This window comes from Acartia tonsa, chromosome 2, assembly GCF_053477335.1.
Source record: "Acartia tonsa isolate MP-2025a chromosome 2, ASM5347733v1, whole genome shotgun sequence".
Classification (NCBI taxonomy): domain Eukaryota; kingdom Metazoa; phylum Arthropoda; class Copepoda; order Calanoida; family Acartiidae; genus Acartia; species Acartia tonsa.
The window spans coordinates 13,265,519-13,273,732 of NC_137261.1; the positions used below are offsets into that span (position 1 = coordinate 13,265,519).

General features: G+C 28.8%; 2 long non-coding RNA genes across 2 annotated transcripts; both read right to left on the reverse strand.

Moving 5' to 3' along the window:
- Positions 1-745: 745 nt before the first annotated feature.
- On the reverse strand, positions 746-1,483 carry LOC145312713 (uncharacterized). The gene is made up of 2 exons (XR_013877087.1): positions 1,208-1,483; positions 746-864 (listed from the first exon to the last, which is right to left on the reverse strand). It is a non-coding gene; the product is annotated as an uncharacterized LOC145312713 (long non-coding RNA).
- A 3,036-nt stretch (positions 1,484-4,519) lies between these two features.
- On the reverse strand, positions 4,520-5,335 carry LOC145312714 (uncharacterized). Its single transcript, XR_013877088.1, has 2 exons — positions 4,982-5,335; positions 4,520-4,638 (listed from the first exon to the last, which is right to left on the reverse strand). It is a non-coding gene; the product is annotated as an uncharacterized LOC145312714 (long non-coding RNA).
- Positions 5,336-8,214: the final 2,879 nt, after the last annotated feature.

Genomic DNA, 8,214 nt, shown 5'->3' on the forward strand with positions numbered 1-8,214 from the left:
ACCCTTGGGCAACCTAACCCTCCCAGACCCTTGGGCAACCAAACCCTCCCCTACCCTTGGGCAACCTAACCCTCCTCGACCCTTGTACTACAGTTTACATTAGATTAGCATTTATTCGAGTAGACCTAGCACTTCCAGGTAACATGTAAACATAAGCATAATATTTTTTATTTGTGATTAAAAGAACGTTTAACCACCTCAAAAAGGGAAAGAACATTGCAGTTGAATGAACTAAAAACCTGTTATTATAATTCTCATGGGGGAGATTATTCATTAAAAAAGAGAAAAAAGTGTATTTTACTCTAATTTAACTCTATTCCGCCATCCTTCTGTTTATGTTTACATTTACATATCCAATTATAAAGTTTTTATACAAATTAATTGGGTACATATTTGTTTACTAAAAGGCTTAGGTTCACAAACTCTGTCTAAAATCTATATGTTTACATTGACAAAAATCTTTCTTCTTTATACACAATTTTATACAAATTGAATAAGTAGATTTGTTTAATATATATATACTAGCGGCTACGCCCCTAGAAGCCTCTAGGGGCACTGCACTGGTAGGATAAGGAAAAGTCGACCTCATCCTTTTTAAATTTGAGTTTCAAAAGAGTTATAAAAATTATTTTTAAGGGGAGAGGGGGGTTAAGACACCCTCTCGAATGTTTTGGGAAATTTTAGCCCCTTTTAAGCTCTATAGAACACCTTTAATTTTGAATACCAGAATTTAAATAAATAAAACTTTTGTCTTTACATTATGTGTATTTACATTAAATTAATCAAACAACAAATTATTAATAACACAAAATAGGTAGGTTTGATGAAAATCTTCCAACTGCAGTAGTTCTAACCATTGTTGAACTATAACAAATAATATATTAAACAATTTAAAATGATATTTCCATAACCTTTTTGACTAATATTTTGACTAAAACCCTACAATTTCCTAATAAATATAGCAAACGGAGCAGTTCACCAATATTTATGAAGAAATCACAAAATAATAACAAAATACATGTGCGTTTAAAAGTTAACACAATTTTACTTAAAATAATAGCTAATTCTTTAGATTTCAGGCTCAATAAATTGTTTTAAAACAATGACTTATGCTAAAAATATGCTTTAAGTAGTTAAATATCTACTTATTGTTCAATGTTCACAGAAGAAAAATACTCTAATTGTTAAATGTTAAAATTCTACTTACCAATTAGCTGCAGGCATGGGGCTTTCTGTAGAGGATTGGTTATTAGTTACACTTTTATCCACTAGGTTCACTCAACACAGTTTACTTCTCAATTCTTAATTCTTAATAGGACCTTTACAAATATGAATTATTAATACAATTAAATTGCCTTATAATACAACTGAATTAAACTAAAATACATAGACTTTAAACTAAACTTAGATATAATTTGAGTTAACTGACACAAATAAATCTCTGGTGGTGTGTACTTAGTTTCTAAAAGACAATAATTTTTTACTACTTATTTAAAGACAATTAAAATACTACTACTTATTAAAAGACAATTAAAATACTACTACTTATTAAAAGACAAATAATGAGTTACTACTACTACTACTACTACTAAAGATTCTGTTGTACACTGGCTTTTTATACCCTTGTTTGTTTACTTAGAAAACCGTTTTTTTAAGAATGTACTGTTATGAAAAATTCATTAAAAATTCAATCTTACTATTATCTTAAAAACAACGATTTTCTCTTTATTTTAAGCCAAAAAATATTTTTCTTCATAAAAATGTTGATTTTATAGGCATTTTCAAACAGCGTACATTTTTTTTTCATAGAGTAATATTAAAGAGGAGTAATTCAATTTACTCAGTGTAAAAAGTCATTTTTATCCAAAACACTGGCCAGAACCAGATGAGTAAATTGAATTACTATTTCAAAACTTTTTTACCTGATTGAGATCATAACTTTTCTTCTTGGGTACTTAAATTCTAAATAATCCAAAAATATTGAAACACAGGTTTAAAAATAAATATTTTTTGCTCTAAAGTAATCGTAAATCAATATGACTTTATTTTCTTCTTACCTGATCAACTAAATGAAATTTCTATTCACTCAACTAATAGACTATTAAATCATAACTTTAAGTATGAGCTTAAATGTTTTAACTAAAGAACATTAATTTTCTGCTTTGAATGATTTGATCATTTAAGACTCAATCTTTACAAATACTCTATTACATACAAATGAACAATACATATACTTATCAAAGTTTTTTTTGCAAAATAAGCAAACCAAATAAGTATCAAGGTGATTGAAATATAAGATCACCATTGAAACAATATCATCATTTATTTCATCAAGAATATTAATTTAAAATATTTCAACACTTATAGATTATCAAAGCCATAGCGATTTAAGCACAGCATTTGATATCTAATCAATCTTTCAATAAAACAAACACTAGACAAGCTTTGACGAAATATAAGTCAAGCATTGATCTAAGTTTGTACAATAACCTAATATTAAACAAGCTTTGACGAGATATAAGTCCAGCATTGTTCAAATTACTTCATACAATAAACAAATATTAGACAAGCTTTGACAAGTTATAAGTCCAGCATTGATCTAATTACTTTGTACATTGAATAAATATTAGATAAGCCTTGACGAGTTATAAGTCAAGCATTGATCTAATTATTCTGTACAATAAATAAACATTATTATTAGACAAGCTTTGACGAGATATAAGTCAAGCATTGGTCTAATTTTTCTCTACAGTACTATATACTTTGTGTGCTATAAATTCATACAATTAGATACATTGAGCTTAAATGGTACTGAAAATTTTGGTTATAAAATTACATTTAAGCTAACACTCAGTAATTTAGACTTTATTACTAAATGCAACAAGAAACTTTATATTTTATAATTAAAGTTTATTCTGTTTACTTATGAGTTACTCAGAACAATTAATTCATTTTTTTCACAATCAATCAAATTCATCCGTTTATCTTACCCTTATCAACTAATCTATCATGATAAAGCTCTCTACATTTGAAGGTGGTGGTGTATCTGTAGGCTGTACAAAAGGTAGTTCAGGTAAATAGCAAGTACTGCTCTTGCTATTCTCATCCTCTGTATTTTCCTTCTCATAAACATTAGTAATGATTAATTGTTCAATGTTATCATCAACAGCCTTATATTTATAGAGATTAGTTTGAAAACAAGAATCTTGGTTTGCATTATCTTCATGGTTCTGCTCACAATCTGGATCAACAACACTTTCAGCTGCTGTTTGTAACACTTGTTTAGCCTCGACATAAATGTTTTCATGACTACAGATTGTGTTTTTTCTTTCATCGGTTTTCAGGTTATTAGACCTGGCACAATCATTTTTGACATATACAGTCATATTATTAACTGATAAATTAATGACAATTTCATTGACTTCTTGGACGCCATTAACCAGAGAGACGTTCTCAACAACTTCAGTATTAGGTTCCACATTCCTTCCAGTTTCTTTCTCTTGAGATGGAGTCAAATATTCATCTAAAGATTCACCTTCTACATCATCTTCAACAAGTAAATCATCCTCAATCTCTTCAATTTGAGGTTGCACTAAACTACTTCTATCTAACTCATAGAAAGCAGTATTATCAGACAAAGACTTGCTTGATACTTTGTTTAGATATTTTGTCTGATAGCCACTGGTAACAGGTGTGAACAGCTGGTCAACATCTGTTTGTTCTTTGTTATCTGTACATGAAATGAAGTCTTGATTTTCACAGTCTATCTGTCTAGCTAAGTCATGGGTATGGTTTGGTTTCAGATTCTCCAAGGATTTATTCTTCTTGGTTCCAGTATCTGTATCATCAACCACTGTAGCTTCTGTAGCTCTAAGATCCACAAACTTATCATAGTTATTGAGACAGTTTAGAAATAACTCTTTCAAGACATCATATTCTTGTTCGATCCAAAGAATAGTTTCTGTTTCTTCATCATTAAGTCCTTCAAGTAAACTCAAAAATCTTTGAATTGTAGAAATATTTTCCAGTAGCAACTTTATTTCTTCTATACTGACCTGTAAAATTTTCTTGTCAAAACCATGTTTGTGATTTTCTTTAATATTTAATCTTGAATGTTTAGCCTGGAATCTCTTATTACTGAATTTCAAATATTTGTAGAAATATGCAGTATCTTCACTATATTTCTTTTGCAGAAATTTAAAACTAATTTCAGTTTCTCCTAAAAAATTCAGCAGCCTGTTTGATTGGCCTGCTATAGTATTACTAAAAGACATTTTCCTAAAACATTTATTTAAATCTGGTTTCAAAACTAAAGATATCTATACAGCTTATAAAATGCAGCAATCTAATGACTGTAATACAATTTTCTGCTAGCAATGAAAATAATTATATAGTCAAAATTGCTACACTTCACCAAAGGGAAACCTACTAATTGTTCAATGTTTTGGGAAATTTTAGCCCCTTTTAAGCTCTATAGAACACCTTTAATTTTGAATACCAGAATTTAAATAAATAAAACTTTTGTCTTTACATTATGTGTATTTACATTAAATTAATCAAACAACAAATTATTAATAACACAAAATAGGTAGGTTTGATGAAAATCTTCCAACTGCAGTAGTTCTAACCATTGTTGAACTATAACAAATAATATGTTAAACAATTTAAAATGATATTTCCATAACCTTTTTGACTAATATTTTGACTAAAACCCTACAATTTCCTAATAAATATAGCAAACGAGGCAGTTCGCCAATATTTATGAAGAAATCACAAAATAATAACAAAATACATGTGCGTTTAAAAGTTAACACAATTTTACTTAAAATAATAGCTAATTCTTTAGGTTTCAGGCTCAATAAATTGTTTTAAAACAATGACTTATGCTAAAAATATGCTTTAAGTAGTTAAATATCTACTTATTGTTCAATGTTCACAGAAGAAAAATACTCTAATTGTTAAATGTTAAAATTCTACTTACCAATTAGCTGCAGGCATGGGGCTTTCTGTAGAGGATTGGTTATTAGTTACACTTTTATCCACTAGGTTCACTCAACACAGTTTACTTCTCAATTCTTAATTCTTAATAGGACCTTTACAAATATGAATTATTAATACAATTAAATTGCCTTATAATACAACTGAATTAAACTAAAATACATAGACTTTAAACTAAACTTAGATATAATTTGAGTTAACTGACACAAATAAATCTCTGGTGGTGTGTACTTAGTTTCTAAAAGACAATAATTTTTTACTACTTATTTAAAGACAATTAAAATACTACTACTTATTAAAAGACAAATAATGAGTTACTACTACTACTACTACTACTAAAGATTCTGTTGTACACTGGCTTTTTATACCCTTGTTTGTTTACTTAGAAAACCGTTTTTTTAAGAATGTACTGTTGTGAAAAATTCATTAAAAATTCGATCTTACTATTATCTTAAAAACAACGATTTTCTCTTTATTTTAAGCCAAAAAATATTTTTCTTCATAAAAATGTTGATTTTATAGGCATTTTTAAACAGCGTACTTTTTTTTTTCATAGAGTAATATTAAAGAGGAGTAATTCAATTTACTCAGTGTAAAAAGTCTTTTTTTATCCAAAACACTGGCCAGAACCAGATGAGTAAATTGAATTACTGGTTGAAAACTTACTTACCTGATAATGTTGATTTGATCATAACTTTTCTGTACAGTACTATATACTTGTATTTAAATCCATACAATTAATTACTTATGCTAAAAATATGCTTTAAGTAGTTAAATATCTACTTATTGTTCAATGTTCACAGAAGAAAAATACTCTAATTGTTAAATGTTAAAATTCTACTTACCAATGTTAAAATACTACTACTTATTAAAAAACAAATAATGAGTTACTACTACTACTACTATTACTACTACTTAAAAAAAAAATGTGCTACTACTCAAGATTCTGTTGTACACTGGCTTTTTATACCCTTGTTTGTTTACTTAGAAAACTGGTTTTTTAAGAATGTACTGTTGTGAAAAATTCATTAAAAATTCGATCTTACTATTATCTTAAAAACAACGATTTTCTCTTTATTTTAAGCCAAAAAATATTTTTCTTCATAAAAATGTTGATTTTATAGGCATTTTTAAACAGCGTACATTTTAATTTTTAGTAATTCAATTTACTCAGTGTAAAAAGTCATTTTTTATCCAAAACATCGAAAAATAGTTTAAAACCTTCCCAGGACCTATAAGAATCTTCACTGTAAAGGAGAACAATATCGGTTCAGCGGTTAGCGAGATCCTTCGGGACAGACAAAAAACGCTTACTACTTTATATAATAGGATTTTATACAAAATTGATTAAGAAGATTTGTTTAATATATATAACATATATAGCTCAGATTTCCATACTCTGTGGAGTGTGTTTAACTTGCTATATATATGCTTCTACGTATAGGATAAAATTTTCTTCTTTTTGTATCAATTAACTGAATTTCCTATTCTTAACATCTTTCGGGGATCTAACCCTAAGGGGTCTGCACCTCCGTGCCCTGGCCCTACGAGGCTACCAAGCACCCATGATAACTAAACCTAACCTGACTTTTAATTAAGAAACACTTTCCCTTCCTTATATTCAATTTATTTCAAAATAAGGCACTTTGAGTGGAACCTTTGTATTGGGTATATCTCATACTTTTTAATATAAACTAAAGTTTAATGTCTATAATGTTGAATTTTTATTATATTCACTCCTCACCGACCTCCCCCCCCCCCTTCTCTGTATGTAATTTTATCCTTCATATAGTTTTAAGAGTTTCAGTAACAAATTAAATTACATGATACACAGTTATTTTCATTACTTTCTGTGCTCACATACAGAATATATAAGAATTATCTGGCCCTAAAATCCTAAGATTCAGCATAATCACACCAAAATTACCAGACATGCCATGGTTATAGGTGCACTGAGAAACTAGGATGCGTTACAACTCTATAAACAGTAACTACACAAGACATGTTTGTAATATGTTCTCTCCTGTGTATGTTCTGTGTTTATATAGGTACATGTATGTTCTATTATATAATACTTTACACAAATAAAAAATAAATGATATCACATGATGAATGTTATCACATATTTTAAACTTAAACGCCTCTCTCTATAGTAAGGTCATATCTAACTTGATTTAAACAATAAGATGAATTTTTTGTGAAAAAATATATGACATAATTTACAGATATACTGAGATAATTTATTGTTATATTCAGATAATGTAAATATAAATCTTGTAAAGTGGTAAGCTTTTTTGTCTGTAGCAAAGGATCTAGCTCACCGCTAAACTGATATGGTTCCTCTTTAATGTAAGGATTTTAGGCTTTTTTTATAAACAAGTCTATGTGTGGTTTTTAGCTATATTTATTATTTATGCCCCTCTATATCCCTTAGAAAATTGATCCCCTTGATGCTTGGGGCGCAGCATCTAGTGACAAATAATCTAACAATAGCACAGTCGCTGCAAGCGTATGTGTTCCCTTGCTTGCTTGTGTGTGATTATGTAAACCACTAGACCCAACGGGCTATCCCTAGGTTAACCTAATTTTCCCTCTACCCTTATATTTGTGAATGAAGTTAAGTGTTTATTTTCCATTAGTGTACAATTTGTTCATCTAAATATTATACCAATAGTTATACCTATTTGCCAGGGAGGTAGGGGACAATGGACTGTTATGACGCTAGTCCCCAAAGTTTTAAAATGATATTGTCTTATTTGTGGGTTTAGTAACTTTAGAGACTTTTATTTGATTTTGATGGGTCAGTTTATTAATTTAATTGTCTAAACGTTTCAACCACAAATTATAATTAACAGAAGGGATAATTTTGTGAATCATCATTGAGGGTGAACATCAATTTATCAGCCATTGTCTTAACCCTTAGATTCCTCCTGATACAAGGACAAATATTAAAACAGATTAATATCATAAAATGTTCAAGTGTACATTAAAAAAACATATTTACATGTTTTCTTGGACGTACGTATTTTTGCAAAAACAAGGATGACAACATCCATAAAAGCGAAGCACTGAAACGGTAGGACAAACGGACATTAACACTTGTATAGTGTCTGAACTGAATAATCAGAATATAAAAGTATAAGAGTCAAAGCAAAATTGTAAGTAAATTTGTTGAAAAACTGCTTGATATAGGATAATGTTTATGGACATACTTAC